This window comes from Octopus sinensis, linkage group LG10 (assembly GCF_006345805.1).
Source record: "Octopus sinensis linkage group LG10, ASM634580v1, whole genome shotgun sequence".
Taxonomy (NCBI): Eukaryota; Metazoa; Mollusca; class Cephalopoda; order Octopoda; family Octopodidae; genus Octopus; species Octopus sinensis.
Genome location: NC_043006.1, coordinates 41,656,620 through 41,676,488, shown reverse-complemented (window position 1 = coordinate 41,676,488; position 19,869 = coordinate 41,656,620). Strand labels below are relative to the sequence as shown.

Sequence of the window (19,869 nt, the reverse complement as noted above, 5' to 3'; positions counted from 1 at the left end):
TTTACGTCCCCGTAACGTAGTGGGACTAAGCATACAAAATAATGAGTCATCGGTTCGATTTTCTAGACTAAAGGCGGTGCTCCGGCGTGGCTGCAGTCAAATGACAAATAAAAGAATATATATGTGTGCGTGTGTGTGTGTTTGCTCCTTCTCGAGGCATGCCTGGCTCATAAGGGCCGGTTTCATCGGTGTATAGGTTCCCCCAGCCGGACAAGACGCCGGTCTCTCTCAGTAGAGCTGCTAGAGGCAGGAAGAGGGTGAGAGAAATTTATGACTAAAAAATCAGCAGAAGTACATCGTTACTTGCTGCTGAAGCTGTAGGGAGTTTATGTGTTTCGCACATAAACACACACATCGTCCGGTCGGAGATTCGAACCCGCGATCCCTGTCTGTTGTGACTGTGTCACGAAGTGTCTCTAAGTATCGTTATAAGATGACTACGTGTACACGTGACAAGACGTGACTGGTCGACGCAGCAGGGACTTGCTGAGCAGCATTGCGTAATTCTACAGTTTTGATATATGTTCACTTATGACGTTGTCACATTACAGACAGTCTTACAGTGTCAGCGACAGCACTGTACGTTATCGGCGTATCAAGTTATCGCTTATCGTTATGGAAGGTGAGGATGCTCCATGTAGTGGAGTCCCCCACATTGGTCGGCCTGATGAAGACGCCGAACCCCAGCAAGATGTAGATGTCTCGCCGTACTCTAAGCAGAATGATCTTGGCCAGCCATAAACAGCCGGAGGAGTATCCGGCAAGGTATTTACAAATTAAAATTATACAAGTTATTAAATTGTTCTTACGGCGTACTTCATATTTTCGAAATTTAATTTAATTATTCAATTATATATTAAATAATTATCTTCTAAGTTATTTAATAAAATCTATAATAGCTAATTGAAATAAATGCCATAATATATAATATACGATATATATATATATATATATATATATATATATATATATTATATATATATATATATATATATAATATATATAATATATATATATATATTATATATATATATTCCTGTCATGATTAAGTCTGCACAGCCAAAGCAGCAGTCTTTAAGGAAATAACGAATAAACGAATTTAACAAATTCCGATCATCATTCCATCCCTCTTCATCGGTTATTTGTCTACCCCACCCAACGCGTCACCAATCAAGGTAGTGTCTCTATTTTGAAAAGTTTAATAACAAGGCTTTAAATTATAAGCAATATTTCCATGAATTTAGAACAGCCTAGTAACAAATGTTAAACTACAATGTATGTGATTTTTATCAGCAAAACACGGCTATAAGATACTCCAATCAAATGTCCTGCCTCCTTCCTACCCGCGAAAATTGTTCAAACCACGTGCTCACAAAACCCATTGAAACTTGCGTATTCTGTGTCAGTTTATATATAGTGATGATGAATTATTTCCTCGTTGGTTTATATTGCCGCTAGCCACCTTGATTATTTTATAATTCTAACATTACCATTTTGTGAAATCAGTCACTGATGCCTATGACATTATACATAATATTCAGAAGGTGAGTTGGCCTCTACCAGCTGTGATCAAGGGAGCATTACTAATGAGTGTTAATTTCCTATACGAAATTTGCATGCTCATCTAATCCATCTCGCTAACATGGGGAAGATGTTCACCCCTGTCAATACGAAAAGACCATATGCTTTTGTGGCTAAGGAGTCTACGACTCCTATTTCTGTCGGCCTACCTGCAAGTCCTACCTGGGGATGACGGTACACTGGCTAGAGCCCAAGGCGCGCACGAGATAACTCGCCGTCCTGGCCTGCACTCGGCTCAATGCTATATAGGGTCATATAAATCTGATTTCGTGACAGCTTCAACCAACCGAAGTGACACCAATTTCAGCCATAAACACTTCCCGAATTTGATCAAGATTTGAGATTCAGTGAAAATAAATACAATATAGCTCCACTTGCTTATTTTTAAAACACTTCTGCTCTACCACGTCATACTAAGTTACGCGACGTAAATAAAAATATTCATCGATTGTTTCAGTCATTGGACAGCGCCCATGCTGGGGCACAGCGTTGAGCTTTTAGCCGAAATAAATCGACCCCAGTACTTTTTTATTTTTTAGACTGACTGAACGATGAAGTTGAGAAGCAAATTTCTTACCACACAGCCACACACACACACACACAGACACACACACACGACGGGGTTCCACAGAGTTTCCGTCTACGAAGTTCGCTGATACGGCATTCGGCCTGGCTCAAAATGCCATGCGATGGAACTAAACCCCCAACCAGGATTTTACGAAGCGAATTTCTTAACCATACAACATTGTCTGCACCATCCCAACATAACTTATATTGATATGTCTGCGAACATAATTCTATCGTATTTTTCCCCTATCCTACTTAATATAATTGACTTTATTATTTCTGTCTAACTTATATCTATTCTATTATTAATGTTAAATGTAGCTGGGTCGCTAAATGAGTTTAAAAAACAATGTCGGAAACAAATATTTCGATAAAAAGAAAGCAAAACGAAACAATTGTATATTTTCTTAGTAATCATTGATAAAAAGAAGAAAAAACTTTCGAACTTCATAGATGAATAACTTTGTGAGATACATTAGCCTTGCACAAGTAAACAATCAATCAATTTCCAAAGTTGGTGGCGCCTAATTTGTCATTTCTTGTTTAAACTTTAGGTCAAATCCAGTTGAGTAGTCAATGGCTTAATGCATTCCTTACCGACCATTATTTTTTTAGCGGTGTAGGACTAAATTATCTACTCTGTCCTTTAGACCAATGATTTGCAAAAGGGGTCCATATGACCTTTGGGGGTCCGTATAAGACTTTGCTGTTAATTTTTATGTGCAATAAAGTGGTCATATTTCTGCAATAAACAAAATGTTTCTACAGTTTTCTTTTTTTTGTCTTTTGTCTCTTACTTGTTTCAGTCAAATATTGCGGTCATGCTGGGGCATCGCCTCGAACATTATATTCCAATAAATCGTCCCCAGTTCTTCCTTTTTGAAGTCTTGTTCTTTTTCTATCGGTATATTTGGCTGAATTGCTAAGTTAGGGAGACGCAAACACACACACAGGCACACATACAATGGGATTCTTTCAATTTTTCGCCTACCAAATCCACTCACATGGCCTCCGTCGGCCCGAACGAAAGTGGAAGGTGTTTCCCCGAGGTGTCATGCAATAGGACTGAAACCAGAACCTTATGGTTGCGAAGAAAGCTTCTTTGCTACACAGCCCCTCTTGCGCCCATAATTATGAAAATATAATAGAATTATTTTTAAACATCGAATAGGTATGAGGGACCAGTACAGTAAAACAGGAATGAATAAGGCCTATAGGCCAAAAAGCCTTTTGAGAAATCCTACTTTACACGCTAGGAGACTTGAAGATTGGCTGCTATTACTAGCAGCTGGAGTAACCATTAAGAGATCTTCCTATTGGTAAATTTGATATTAATTGGAAGTATTGCGGCAAGGAGAAATCTTTAAGGAGAAGAATTTGGTGTGGTTAAATATATTCTTGAGCATGACTGCATAAAAACCTTTTCAGTTGAGAGACTCTATTCTCTCAATATTTCTCTCTCTATCGCTATCACTCTTTCTTTCTGATATATATATATATATATACTTTATTTTAAGCAGCAGAAAATTCAACAAAATCTGAGTTTCTCGTTGCCGTTCATCAGACAGTGTTTGCTAGAATGGAACATATATATTAATTCAATCTATACTCTTACAAACGCTACACCTTTAAAAAGAAATGGACTTGTTTTATTGGCCCTTTAGAAAAAACGGTCAATCTTCGAGCGATAAACAAAAAGGTCAAAAATATATGTATATATATATAAAAAAACTTATAAAAATTATAAAATCCGAGGAAAAAACCGAGGAAAAAACCTATTGCCGTTAATGAAGACAGTACAAATTAATGCATAGAAATTAACCTGTTATAAATACTGCAATACATATTTATATTAAAATCCACATATATATATCAACATACACAAAAGGATGCGCGTAAACGCCATACATACATATACAGACGTATGAATATGAATCTAAATTATACACATAAAAGCATGTGTACATATATTCACGCAAACCGTCTCGCACGCAAGCTAAAATTCATCTATGTAGCAATTCTCATATACTGAGCAAGGAGGGGGAACGAAAGAAAGGGAAAGAGAGAAAAAGGAACGAAGGAGGGGTGGGAAAAAAAACTTGTAGCGATATTATTGGCATCTATAGAGGCCAGTATACATACACAAGTTTGAATTGATACATATACATACCGTCGTGTGTATGCGTGGTTAAGCACAAGCATACTTTCACTTACACATACACAGATACGCATGCTTACAAATACATATGCTTTGCTATACACAAACTTATATAAACATTCTAAATTTGACAACATTGCTTTTTTTTAAAAAAAAAAACAAAAAAAACATTGCTTTTAAAAAATGGGTGCATTAATAAAAAATATATACGAAAGACATATAAAATAAAATATAACATCCTATTTTGGGTCATTTATAAATAATCAAGGTAATATAAATAATCAAGGTAATCTTATGCAATACAATAACATGAAAACAAAGTTTGTAGGTTTTTCCTAATATATATGTAGAAACAATAAGACTTTGCTATAGGTCCGTCGTAGCGCTCAAGAGTCAAAATCAAAATCAAAAAATCAAAATACAAAATATATACTCTATCCATATGGTATATTTATATTCGACATTTTAAATTTAGCCGCGTGCCTACATAAGTTCATTAACTCACTTCTTTGATTCAAGAATTATTGTCTTTGAATAATATGTGCATTTTCTCTAATAAGCAAAGCTTGCACTTGAAATTATTTTTGTAAGCTCCATGCCTGTATGGTGCCGCCCTGTCCAGAATGCTCCATGTCACGTTGAAAGGTGGGGCTTCCTTTTCTTTTAGTTCCCAGATATATTTAGCTAGGCTGGTTTTCTTCCTATTCTCTGGGTATTTAAAAGAATTCTTATGAGAAAAAAATCTTGTTTTAAATGAATTTTCTGAAGCCCCTGTGTATGTCTTGTATTCCGATGAGCCTTCCACTTGCACCTTGGCTCTATAAACTACTCCTTTCACTAGACATTTCCCTTCTAACGGACAGGAGCTTTCGTTTTTGAAATTACATTTCTTAATGGGCTCGGCACCATGTCTAATCTCAATTAGCTTCCTATTATGTTGGCTAATGTAAGAGGCGAAATTTCTGCAACAAGAATAGCTAACCTTCAGGGTTCTTCTATTAAATATTCTGTAGAATTTATGACCCTGCTTAAAATGCTTAGAGACTAATCTCAAAAATTCCTTACCTATATTAGTCTTTACGGCCAAATTGAAAGCCGGGTTGAACCACAAAACTTTCCTGGTCCTAGTTCTTCGTGCAGCATTATTATTAGCATTAAGCTGGTTGAACTGGATCTTCTCCGAGAATCCACTATTCTTTAATGCGCTATCGTAATAAGGTGCAGCATTATGGAATGCTGCCTCGTCCGAAGAAATTGAAGATATTCTTCTACCTACATTGCTGACTAAGTTGCTAAGGATAACTGGTGGATGGTTCGAATCTTTGCTAATATACGATAGCTTTTCATTGGGCTTACGGAAAGGTTTAAATCTATCCGATCTTACATTAAAATTTACGTCTAAAAAATCTACACTATTCAGGTTAGTATCTATCGTAATCCGTAAGCCCATCCTTTGAAAGAAAGCTATAAGGTCCTTCCTAAGTCTATCTGATTCATGGCCGTTTAGATTATGCGTGGCTATAAGGCCGTCATCCCTATATAGACCTGCATCTATAAATGGGAATTCTATTTTTAGATTATGGAGAATAAAGGCTCCTATGAGCATACATAATTCAGCCCCGTCGTATGCCCCCATCGGTACATCGAAAAGAGAATCCTCAGTCTTCTTAATCCAGGTGGAATCTTCGAAAAACAGAAGCGATTTCCTCGCATGCATAATAATTTCAATTTCCGAGCTATCGATGTTGACATACTGCTTGGCGAAGTCCAATGCCCTTAGGAGCAACGTCCTAGATATCGACGGGTAAAAGTCAATAATGTCGAATTGTGTGAAACTACAATTATTCTTATAGCTAATACCTTTAAACCACTCTATAACTGACTTACTATTCTTCCAAATTCTCAAGTCTACTTCACTATCTAACTTAACTAAAATACGGTCTAAAATATTTTTGCTAATAATTCCTATCTCAGTTTTAGCCGGATTTATCAATCTACATTTGGGGTTTCTACTAAAATTGTCTTTATGGTCTTTCAGAGTAATAAAAGCTGGTCGTGGTGAAAGGTATTCAATCCTATCGCTAATCTTAAGATCGTTAGCTATTCCTCTTGCTTCTAAGTTCACCTCTTTGTATATATTCGTGTTGTCTTTTTTGTATGTGTCCGTGACACTATTCGAAATCAGGCGTTTATAAACGTCCTTATCAAGTGCATATAAGTTCCTTGTCTTGTCAGAATTAACGAAGATCTTATTCGAGTCGTTAATCTCCTTAATTTTTTCTCTCATGTTTTTTTGCAATTGACCTATCCCTGCACGGAAACAATATATCAAAGGTCTTATAGAGAAAACGGAAGAGTTTATTAGAAGACTGAGATGGAAAGCCTTCTTCTTTGATAATAAACAGAAAATAGAAGGTAACAAATATGGATTTAAATCTCCCAGAAACCCACCACCGATTCCGGAATTAGAAGCCTTCGAGAAAGACCTTTTCGAGCTTATTAGGAAAATTAAATTCCGCAAATTTACCAACCAATCTAAGGAGTTCTAAACTCTGTTTCTTGTGGTGTGTGTTATAGAGGTTATTGTTTTATAACCTTTAGCTTATATGCCAAAAATTATCATGGTGCGTTAGTCAACAAATACATTATCAAAGCAGTCAGTGTTGGTACATTATATTATGATTGCTCTATCTTCACAGATGTCCTCCGATTCCTTGTGCTTCCTCGTTGTCAAGAATGTTTATGACATCCTGTCCATGTCCTCTCAGCTAACTATTAAGTCTCGTTGCAGATCTGCATTGGTGATAGATGCACGTTGTAATTTACCGTGCGTTAGCAACTACAGAAATCCTAAACTACCACAAGTGTCACGTTCCAAAACTCCAACGCGATAGGTGAAAATCCGCGAAGTAAAAACGGTAGTGTACTGTATATTTTTTATTATTTTTATAATTTGCATATATTTATTTTTTTATAAAATACAAAACAACACACTGGAGAAATTAACGTAAGCCTAAATAATAAAACGCAATAGGTTAACCGCGATAGGTGAACCTCAATATGGCGGCGTATTACTGTAGTTAAGTTTGCACGAGTTGCCACTCTTCTATCACCAAAGGACTTTCAGTAGATGGAATGATTCGTGAGGCCACCACATAAATAGACGTCTGTACATCTGTGGACTATAGTGATAAATGGTTGTACAACAAACGAGTACAACGCTATACCTCCGTGGTTAGTACCTAGTAACAGGCTGAACCGAGATGACCAGTATTTACGCGGAACCGCAAATTTCAGATCAGTGTGTCTGCCTGCTAGAAGGATATTGTGGTAACAAGAGGTCCCGCACTCTCAACCCAGTGATTTTACTGTAGAATCTTGAAGGAACCAAGAGTTTTTCTGTGTCCCTCTCCTCATACACAGTGTCAAGGAAAAGGGATGGGAATAAAACGACTGAAAAGAAAGGTGCAGTAAAAGTAAGATGAACGAGACATAGAACAGCTAAGAAGGAAAAGAAAAAGGAAGAAGAAAGACAAAGAAGAAGACAAAGGAGGGGGAGTAGGAATAGGAGGAAGAAGGGAGAGAAGGAAGAGGGGAGGGCGAGAGAGAAGTGGTGCAGGATGAGCAAATGCGGGAGGAGAAGGAAGAAGACGATGAGAAAGAAGAGGTGCTGGAAGAGGATGGGAGACCGTGCAGGAAGAGACGAAGAGGAGGCGGAGGATAGGGAAGAAGAAAAAGGAGGAGCAAAGGGAGAAAGAGCGATGTCGTAAAGGAGAGCAGTAAAATATAAAAGGGAAAAAAGCAAAACAACAACAAAAAAGGATAGGAAAATAAAGGGTAAAACAAGAATATATACATGATATATATCTAAATTGTGGCCCTCCGTCGGTTGCGACGACGAGGGTTCCAGTTGATTCCGATTAGATCGACTCCCAAAACGCGACTGGTACTTAATTTGTCAACCCCGAAAGAACGAATGGCAAAGTCGACCTCGGCAGAGTTGAGCTTAGAACGTAAAGACAGACGAAATAACGCGAAGCCTTTCACCCGGCGTGCTAAGGTTTCTGTCAGCTCACTGCTTTTTTAAGGTATGTATATTCTTTTTTACTTTAGGCACACGGCCGAAATTTTGGAGGAGGAGGCCAGTCAATTAGATAGATACAAGTACGCAACTGGTACTTAATTTATCGACCCCGAAAGGATGAAAGGCAAAGTCGGCCTCGGCGGAATTTGAACTCAGAACGTAACGGCAGACGAAATACCTATTTCTTTACTACCCACAAGGGGATAACCACAGAGAGGACAAACAAGGACAGACAAACGGATTAAGTCGATTACATCGACCCAGTGCGTAACTGGTACTTGTTTAATCGACCCCGAGAGTATGAAAGGAAAAGTCAACCTCAGCGGAATTTAAACTCAGAACGCAAAGACAGATGAAATACGGCTACGCATTTCGCCCGGCGAGCTAACATTTCTGCCAGTTCGCCGCCTTTTTAAGATATTTATATTACAAATAAACAGACTTCAAATAAGTTGATGTTAGTCTGTGTTGGAAAGACGTTTATTATTTTGTAAATTCGGCAAAAAGTGTGCTATTGGATATGGAGAATCCAATGTTTTGAACAAAGTCCTTTTCGGGCAAAAAGTTGACAGGAGAGCAAGTAAAAAGAGACAGTAGCATTTATATTAGCTGTATATCGTAGTACTGACAAGATTTTCTCATGGAGTTTTGTTAATGTCATTCTTGATTATATTATAAAATCAAAATCTTATCTTAAATACATATATACATACATGCATCTCACTGTCCTGTTCTTGCTACCACTTTCACACTCTGCAAAAAATCCCAAATTTTATTTAATTTGCTTTCCAGGAAGGACTGTTTCAATGAAGTCGCGTCTTGTTCTTGCCTTCGTACGTGGAGTAGTTGAAACAGGGACAACTAAAGAAGGGGTATATTCTTTATGTTGTACGTCTCGTTTCTTTGTTTGTTTGTTTGTTTTTCGTTATTCGAAAAAAAAAGTTCGTTTCTCTGTTTTTGTTTCTGTTTTCGTTTCTCATTGTGTTCAACATTTTTTGTTGTCCTGTACCCATATAAGCATGGATATATACATACATATGTAGGTATGTACATATATGTATGTATTTAGGCATATATTTATATATTAATTATATTATTATATAATCGAACGCTACGCATCCTCTTCCAAGTAAGTTTTATACATACGTATATATATATATATATATATATATTCACACATACATATAAAAACTAAATTTTGATCCGTTTTCTTCTTAGAATATATGCTTATTAACTAACGGCTATCTCTTATTCACCATGTAGTTAACGGACGCATGTATTGTTCTAGCAAAGACAATATGAGACAACAAGTAAAAACCTCTTACAATTGAAGATTAAAGCGATCGAAATGCAGATGTAACTACTGGAAATTTACATTTTAAAACTGGGCTGGATAACCAAGACAGTTATAATCTCATAAACAATACAGCATCAAAGTATCCACCATGCGTTTATATTTTGAAGCCTTCATAAAGAAAGTAAACCTGTTTATATTCAAACTTTTATTTTTTGCGTATTTGTTTTTGCAACACAGATACATTAGTTTCTGCAACATAGAGAAGACGGGTGTTATAAAATTAATAAGCGTAGCCGACTTACCTTAAAGAAAATATGGCAGATTAAGACACAACATCTGTTCAATTTGTACAATCCCGAATATCAGACCGACAGCAACCTAATCGTGTTGTTTCTCCTACAAAGAAATCCAGAAATGAAGATGTTGAAATAAACCACAAGTTTTATCTGAGTGATAAAATGTCAGGAAATGTTATATTATTGCTTAATTGATTCAATACTTAGCTTAACACTTATAACAACAGGGGAAAAGAAGCTTGCCAACACGATCTTGAATACATTTAGACAAATACACATACGCATATATATGTACTTATTCATTTGTCAATATATGGGTTTATAACTTTGTGTGTGTGTGTGCATGTGTGAATGTAAATATATATATACTCATACACACATAAATATCTACCCATTATATAAATAGAAAAACGTATATATGCGAGTACATGTGAATATACACGTGTATGTGCATATGCATAGTGTCTGTGTATGTATGTATGTATGTATGTATGTATGTATGTATGTATGTATGTATGTATGTATGTATGTATGTGTATACTGACAAATTGACCGAGTTATCCTGCAGTATTTGGTCCACATCTTTGCTTTTTGAGTTCAAATTTCTCCAACTAATCCTGGCTCTCTTGATTTGGAAACGGGTTCCTCCTGACTTAGTCAATCATAATGGGCATCAAATATTGCAAGGAATAACGTTTCGATAAAACATGTGGCCCCTGCACAATGTAGAATCATATATATATATATATAAATATACACAAGGGGTGTATGAAAAGTCTTGGGCCTCGAAAAAACCAACAAAACATGGTACAATGCTTCAAGGCAAAAAGACCTTGAAGGCTCAAAATTCTTCATACACCCCCTGTATATATATATGTGTGTGTGTGTGTGCCTGTGTATATGTGTGTACGTGTACTAAACCTGTTTCTATATGTATATATATATATATATATATATATATATATAATATATATATATATATATATAGATAGATAGATAGATAGATAGATAGATAGATAGATAGATAGATAGATAGATAGATAGATAGATAGATAGATAGATAGATAGATAGATAGATAGTCGTTTATACAGGCACATACAATATGTATTTGTATAAACACACAGACGCAGACATACGTGTCCGTGTGTATAATATTACGTATATACGATATTACTTGTGTGTTTACGCTTACTATAGATGTTTTTGTTTTACAGAATAACATTTCGATCCACTGTTGCTCAATTCAAGAGAGCAATATAACTGGCGTCTATCCTAAAGATCTGAAGTTTGTTGATTGGAATATTATGCAAGTTCATATGACGGATGTAAATTCAATGACCTAAGGTGGCATGAAGCAATTTCTATATTGTGCTATGAACTGGACAATGTATTGGTGAGAAGCAAGACTTTTCGCTAATAGATTTCCACAGATTTCCTATTGTACTTGGTGTTAACAGTCTGATCATTTCTTTCAGAATTTTTAATTTTAATATTACGTGATATATTACAAATGCATTGAAGTAAGAAAGTAATGGCTGTCATTAGAGAATAGATTACCATAAAATAACAATATTTAATATTTATTTATGTCCCAGTGTGAATGAGTGTCTATCGCTCAAGTTACTAAGTGCTTTAACATTGTTAATAAAGCTATATTTCTACTTGACATAAGCTGGGATTTCTTTTCAGGAACAAAGTGCAATTTTTTTTATCGTTTGCTTGTTTCGGTCATTAGACTACGGACATGCTGGAGCACTACCTTTAGGAAATTTTAATGAAATAAACCGACGTCAATACCTATGTTATTTAAAGACTAGTATTTATTCCATCGGTCTCTTTTGCCAACCGCTATATTGCGGGGACGTAAGGACGTAAGCACACCAGTATCGGTTGCCAAGCGGTTGTGAGGAACAAGCATAAACACAAACACACATGCGCACACATATTCACACGCACACAAACACACACATGCAGGCGCACACACATGTATGTATGTATATATATATATATATACCGCGGGCTTCTTTCAGTTTCCGTCAACTAAACCCACATACAAGAGTTTGGTCGGACCGAGGCTAAGGTAGACGACACTTGCCCATGGTGTCACGCATTAGGATTGAATCCTGAATCATGTGGTTGAAAAGCAAGATTCTTCCACTCAGCCACACTTGAACAAATATTATAACATTCATAAAGTACCAAATAACCATAGACTCTAAATAATTCTGCATATTCATTAGATTTCGTAAATATAGACGGCACATTTACGCATATACTAAATTTTCATTAGGGTTCAAATCCACCTATAACTTAAGGTTAGGTGTACTTTTAGCAAGCCATCACTGAAGACACGACACCGTTCCATCAGTTTACTATTTACGAGACACGAATCTTTTATCTCCATCCGGTCTGTCACAACACCCTGTCCAGTGTGAGACTTTGGAGTGTTCTTCCCATTGCATAGTATATTTAGGCTCGTCTCGAAATCGAACGTAACTTCTTCCATCCTGGATCTCTGAATAAGATCGTGGACCCTTCCGTTTCTACTCTGATTAATCTATACATAATCAACTCTTCTATAAATTTAAGTATTAGAATTCCACTCGCTGCCTACCGATTTTACTTGATTATCGCAATGACATTCTCCTGCTCTAACTCAGAGCTGTCCTTCTTCATTCGGATTTGTAACTTTACTTTCATTACCACAGTCCCAACAGTAATGTGTATTATGCCTCTCTTTACCCTACCGATGATATCTTGTCTCTGAAAACTTCGAGGAAGACAATATTTGTGCTCTTAATATTAACAATATATTCCACTGTATCTGATATCAGAACCCTCAAGCTAACATTCTGGCCTATTGAATGCATATCTCGTTCACTGCCAACTCTTTGATTATCAACCCACCGCAGCATGGTCCGTTGGATTTCACTCCGGCCTATAATGTTGTACCCTACTGCATAATCCAGGTAGGTTATAATTACATAATCACATCACTTTTAACATAAATAATTCCAACAGAAACCATAATATTATTTTCTCCGCCTGAATGGCTCCAACACACGCTTCCCCAACTTATCGCACTCGACTGGAACAACCTCCATAAATAAAGATCTTGAAAATATTTTCTAATGAGAAGTTATTAATATAGTTTTTTTTCTTCAAACGCATGATACACTCCCTAAATATAACGAAGATCTTCCTTTCTATTGCAACTCGTCATCAATACGTAATTCTTTTCTACTCTGTTCTTCTCTTTTCTACTCTAGGCACAAGGCCCGAAATTTTGTTGGGAGGGACCCAGTCGATTAGATCAACCCCAGTTGATCCGATCAATGGAACAGCCTGCTCGTGAAATTAACGTGCAAGTGACTGAACACTCCACAGACACGTGTACTCTTAATGTAGTTAAGAATACAGTAGGGTTCGCCCCCCCCCCTCCTGTGAAGCTTTAAGTGTTTTCGCACAATAAACACGCACAATGCCCGATCTGGGAATCGAAACCGCGATCCTACAACCGCGTCACCGCTGCTCTAACCACTGTGCCTCCACTATTTTTAAGTGAGTAGAATGTAACTAAGACATTCATTCTTCAGTTCTTAAATATATTGACCTATCATCATATCCAAGCTTTTATACAGTACAAGTTTAGACAAATCACTTTTGTAAGACAGTTTATATATGTGAATAAAGATTAAGAAGTTTGTATGAATAAATTCGTCCGCACACAATTTTTATGTGGATTCAGTACAAGACTTGAGATATAATACAAAATGGGCTAATAAATGCATAATCAGTGAGATACATAACTTCATGGAGTCTTAGATAAATGGTGAATATACTTTAGCGTGCAAGATATAATTTTATGTCTGCTTGCTTCGATTCTGAGGAACAATACGATTGTGAGATATTCTCGAATGTTAAATATCAATGAAATATATCTCTAACGATTGCGTATGGCGAGCAAGGCCCACCAACATATAAGGTGTCGGTTGGTTATTTATAATTGTTTTAGGTTTCAGTCCCGAGGTAATTAAAATTTAACTGCATTACTAATACCTTATGAAAGTACATGAACCTACCCCTCTTAGAAACGTTTCTTATTACATACGTATTTTGTACTTATAGCGTCTGTGTGGTGGTCATGTTCTTATTTGAATAGCCATCAAAAACTCAATAGATCTGTTTGTTTCGGATATAACTTTTAATCTCTATGGATTTACCAATATCTTACACTTCCTTTCCAAAAATAAAAATTTTGTACTGAAATTAGTTTGAACTTCTAGCTTCTAGGAACCGTAGTCACAGTAGTAGCTCTTTTTCATTTGGCTATATCGTAAATAGAGGGCAATTCGCTTTATTGTATAACAATGTATTGTACTTATTTGTATAAACACTATCCAAACATGTCAATCGTAATTGATACAAATCGACTGAATGCGGGTCGTCGAATCGACAAACAATGTGGTTATCATTTAGACTAGCGTTCTGATTTAAATTAGAAGGCCAGAAATAAAGAAATATAATTAATGATAATTTTTGAGTAAAGTGATCTGCAAGCAGTTCATATTTATTTAGAATGTATATCACCTTGTATTATTTTGTACAGAGTAATATATAGTGAAGCTTAGTGCATAGCGCAATCGCATTACGATCGTATGGTCGTGAGTTCAATTCCCGATGGCGCGTTGTCTCGTTCGGGAATACAACTTATTTCACGGTGATCCAGCCCACTAAGTTGGCAAAAATGAGCTGCACTTGTAATTGAAATGCCCATCCTTGCCACATTTGCTGTCACGCTGAATCTCCCTGCGTGTTACGTTAAGGGTACGCGTGTCTGTGGAGTACTCAGCCACTTGTACGTTAATTTCACATGCAGGCTGTTGCGTTGATTGGATTAACGAGAACCCTCATCACCGTAACCGACGGAATGCCACATATGACTTTGAAGAAGGCTGTGGAAGTTCCATCAATCTGCTGTGCTGTGTTCATTTGGCCTTGTTCGTATGATCTACACTGATGTACGTAATTAGCCTCATTTATGCATGCCATTTTTTTTCTTGACAGCAGCCATTTTCATCTCTCATAAAAGAGTAAAATACATTTCAAGTAATACTTCTTGAAAGAACGCAGAGGGATATATATATATATATTTCCAAATTAGTTTCAGAAATTGCGGTATATTTTATGATATCTAAGGATATCTGCTTATAGTTTTCGTTCGATACCGACAGTAATTATGAGAACAACAATAAAAAACAAACAAACATCAAAGATAATAAGAAATCCAAATGACAAAAGGAAGATTGTTATCAATATATTATGTTTTCTTCGTTGGCGCCACCTAGTGGGGAAACAGGTGATGAAGATAAGTATGGAATTTTGAGGAAGAGAAATGAGGAGAAGGAGAAGAACAACAACAAGAGCAATATTGAAACAATCAAGTACGAAAACAACAAGTGATATAATGGATGAAAATGAAAGATAAAAACAAAAACATATCGAGGAGCATTAAAGGCAAGATAAACATTAAAGATTATTATGAAGAGAGTGACGATAATGATGCAGTAACTAAGTAAAACAATTAAAAAATATATAAAAAAAAGGTACGAGAAAGAAAATTTTGGTAGGAAAGTGCTGCGAGAATAATGGAAAAAGAAAGGCAATCGAAATAGTGTTAAGTAGGTATAAGAAAGATTCCAATGGATTTCGTGCGTGTTCTGGGGATTTAAAAAGATGTTGAGAGGCATAGTAATCAAATAGCAATTAAAGAGATTAATGGAGAGACATGATGGAAACAATTTACTGGGATGTGATTAGTTTTTACCGAGAATAATATCTGATGCAGAACTAAGGATCCAGTATATCAAATTCGGAGTAAAACTGGCGACAGACTCTAGACAATTATCTCTGTTAAATCTCTTACCGATGTTAATCTTCTATAGTAGACATCAAATAAATGTCTTGTATTGTTTCAGGAACCGAACATGAAAATGATTTAATCCGAATAGAGAAATTTGAGCAATGATAAGTGGGATAAATAAACATAAGACATCGTATGAGAAACCATAACTAATTCTTCTATGAATATTCTTGTTTAAATTTCTAAATACACACAATTATCAGAAGAAAAATGACTAAATGATAAAATTTTATCTATTAAACTAATTGGTATTGAGTTCACGTCGTTCCTAAACAGCGTACTGAATGTTAGGTAACTAAGTTTGCGCATTTTTTATAACGTACATCACATATTTTGAGAATATTTAGAGAGTATTATTTAAGTTATTTTCCGCGTTTCAGTTTTCACGAAGCCTAGAAGTAAAGCGTCGATATTCAAAGCCCAGTGGCTATTGTATGAGATATTCAAATGTAGCCTTTCAAGAAGTGACATTTTGCTGGCCTGAACTTTAAAAGACATACTGATAGAACAATGCTATGCTATTCGTTTAATTAGAATTATATGTAGCACCTCTGCCATTGTTCAGAACGAGGTGGAAAGCAGAGGAACAAACGCGAAATGGAGGATTTGGAGTGTAAATTGTCACAGAGAAGACTCATAAAAGATGCCTAAGTGCTGCGAGCAAAATGGTGAATGTAGGAGAAACAAATGTTTACTGAACAAAATAGTGTGCCTATACAACTTTTATTACATTGTCTTGGCATGTGTATAATTTCGTTCTCATTGCAAAGGTGGAAAATGCGAAATAACCCTCATATTTATTGCTGTTCATGACTGTTCTCAATTGTGTGCAATTCAAAGATCACTGTTAAATATCTCTGAGGTTTCCATGTTAAGAGGATCTTCTTTGTACCGAATGTTGAAGTATGTTCATTCACCTCCTAAGTAGTTTCCTTATATTTCTCTTGGCTATATTGTGACAGAAGACTTTATGGTTGAAATATGTTTGTTTGAATTTATATTCCAGGCGAGCGATACAGTGTTCGCACATAGTGTTTGGTCTACTGGAGATGACACAAAAGTCGTAGATAATACCATCAGCGTTGAATGCCTAATTAGAGAGCATTGGTTTGTGTTTCAACAACACAAGGCTTGTGGCTTGTTTTACTTAATTTCAATGGTTAATTGTCTATAACAGTAATTAATATGAAATATGAATATTTCTTAATATTTATCAAATGTAACTTTTCAAGAGAATGGAAGTTTGAATCAGATGTTACGTCTGATTATGTTAATGGGTGGCAGAGAATGGGGTATAATTAATTTTACCTTTGCATTGATTAGTTCTCTTAATTTGCTCCGGCATGTTTTATTTTTTAATATTTTGTTTGTTTTAGTCTGTGGACTTACGCCATGATGGGGAACTGCCTTAAAGAGTTTTAGTCGAACCATTCCACACCAGTACTTATTTTTCAAGTCGGGCAGGTATTCTGTCGGTTTCTTTTGTCGAACTACTAAGTAACAGGGATGCAAACAAACCAACACCGGTTGTCTAGTGAAGGTGAGGGAGAAGCATAAAATACTTATGCAGATAAACCTATATACATACAAACCCTCATAAGCTATATGTATATGTGTGTGTGTGTGTGTGTGAAGGCGCATGGCTGAATGGTTACAGCTTCGGGCTCACAATCATGAGATAGTGAGTTCGATTCCTGGACTAGGCTGTGTGTTGTGTTTTGGAGCAAGACACTTTATTTCTTGTCGCTCCAGTTCGCTCACCTATAGAAATGAGTTGCGATGTCACTGATGACAAGCAGTTTCGACCTTAGAGAGATGCATATATATATATATTTTCATAATACCGGCTTCCCTCGTCAGGAGGGGAAATTGGCAGCAGAATGTTGATTCGCACTACAATGTGAACCCCTGACTGCCAATAAATTATAGCGCACAATTGAATAAATATGAGGAAAAGCTTAGCCAATTTGAGATTGAATAAATTTGGTGTGAGCTTTATTCTCAATGGATTTTTGTAAACCAGTAAATAATAGTAGTAATATTTGTTCTATTTGTGGAAGTTACTTATATACCTAATATTATCTTTATAAATTTTAACGATTTTAAAATTGAACGCCATGTAAAATCTAAAATGTATGCATGTATGAGTATGCGTGTGAGTCTATGTATATGCAGGTATATGTATGATGGGTGTTCAAAAGTTCCTAGCTTTGGAAAATGAAAACACAGGAGGACCAGTTAATTATGGTTTTATTCAACATACTGCCCTCTTAGATGCATACACTTATTGCAGTGATTCTTCACTTTTCTAAGCACTGTAAAAGAACTCGGATGTTTGCGCTTCCATCCAGGTCTTTCGCAATACCCTTAAAGCCAGGGACTTATCACTACCCCCACTTATATGCCTCTATATACGTAGAGTATGTGTAGAAATCCAGTTTGGAAATTAAACAGCAACAAACAAGCAAAAGAGCTCATCAAATAAGTGCGTACCACAACTACGGAAAAATATTCCGTTGATATGTACTATTGTTGTAACGTAGCAAAAATAGCAATATCTTTTTATTGAACATTACGGAACAAACACGTTAACAGCAATATCCTCGCGCGTATTTCTTTGGCATTGCAGAAAGAGCATTATTCAGATCTATAGATAAAGTTTTATCTCAACTGATCTGGTAAATCTCTCTCTTAAAACAATTGTCGGAAAGATCTTTGTTGTATATCTTAGTAATTAGCAGCTACGTAGATAATAATTCTGTTATTAATAACTGATTACTGTGTCAACATATGGCTTCTTATATCTCATATGTTTTTGTAATTTTTAAAATTTATGTGTGTTTGTGCATATATATGTGCATATATGTATATGTTTCCGTATGTGTGAGTGTAAATGTATGCATACACACATCTATCTATATATATATATATATATGAGGAGAGAGAGAAAAGAGAAACATATCTATATTTATATATATATATAATATATATATATATATAGAGAGAGAGAGAGAGAGAGATGGAGAGAATATATGTATTTATGCGAGTGCGTGTGTGTATCAGTGCGTATGTATATTATATATATGTTTGTGTGTGCGTATTTACAAGTTAATATCACATTCATTTCTATATTCCACGTCCACCGTTCAAAAAGAATTGTTTTGTTTATTCAATTATGACATATCGGGGTTTCCTCAACTTACAGTTGTACATAAAACCCTACAACATACCCAATAATATTAAATCTATAACAAAAATAATACTATAAAAGCTGATGCTTGCAGCGAAAGCGTATATTGTTTTATTTCTTTCAAAAATATACGAAATCATCATAAGATTTCTTGCCATTTCCACCTTTGTTTTATTATCTTTACTTTACCATGTTGGAACTTTTTAAAATTATCAGGGATATAAGGATAAATATAAAAAGTACATCTAGGCGCAGGAGTGGCTTTGTAGTAAGAACTTTGCTTAACAAACATATGGTTCTGAGTTCAGTTCCACTGCGTGGCAACTTCGGCAAATATCTTCTACTATAGGGTCGGGCCGAACAAGCGTTGTGAGGGGATTTGGGCGATGGAAACTGAAAGAAGCCTGCCATGTATATATATATGTATATATATTTATGTGTGTGTCTGTGTTTGTTCCCTCACCATCGCTTTACAACTGACCTTGGTGTGTTTATGTCCCCGAAACTTAGCGGCTCAGCAAAAAAGCGCGATAGAATGAGTCCTGGGATTAATTTCTTCGACTAAAAGCGGTGCTCCAGCATGGTTGCAGTCAACTGACTGAAATATGTACAGGAGGCAAAAGAGGAACATCATTCTTACATCAATACATATATGTATATATAAGTATAAGAAATGTTACGTGCTGTGTAAGTGCAGCACGATGTTTTGTCAGTGAACAGGTCGCGGTTTCAGAGGGACGAAAATATTTTGACAAATTAAATTTAAATATTG

At 35.9% G+C, this 19,869-nt stretch overlaps 1 protein-coding gene across 1 annotated transcript in view; it reads right to left on the bottom strand.

Moving 5' to 3' along the window:
• LOC115216605 (neuronal acetylcholine receptor subunit alpha-7-like) overlaps window positions 1–19,869 on the bottom strand; it is a 974,486-nt gene that overhangs the window by 629,011 nt on the left and 325,606 nt on the right. Inside the window, exon 3 of the mRNA XM_029786079.2 lies at window positions 9,990–10,083. The gene's annotated coding sequence lies outside the window, so the exon portion shown is untranslated. The remainder of the gene's footprint in view (window positions 1–9,989; window positions 10,084–19,869) is intronic.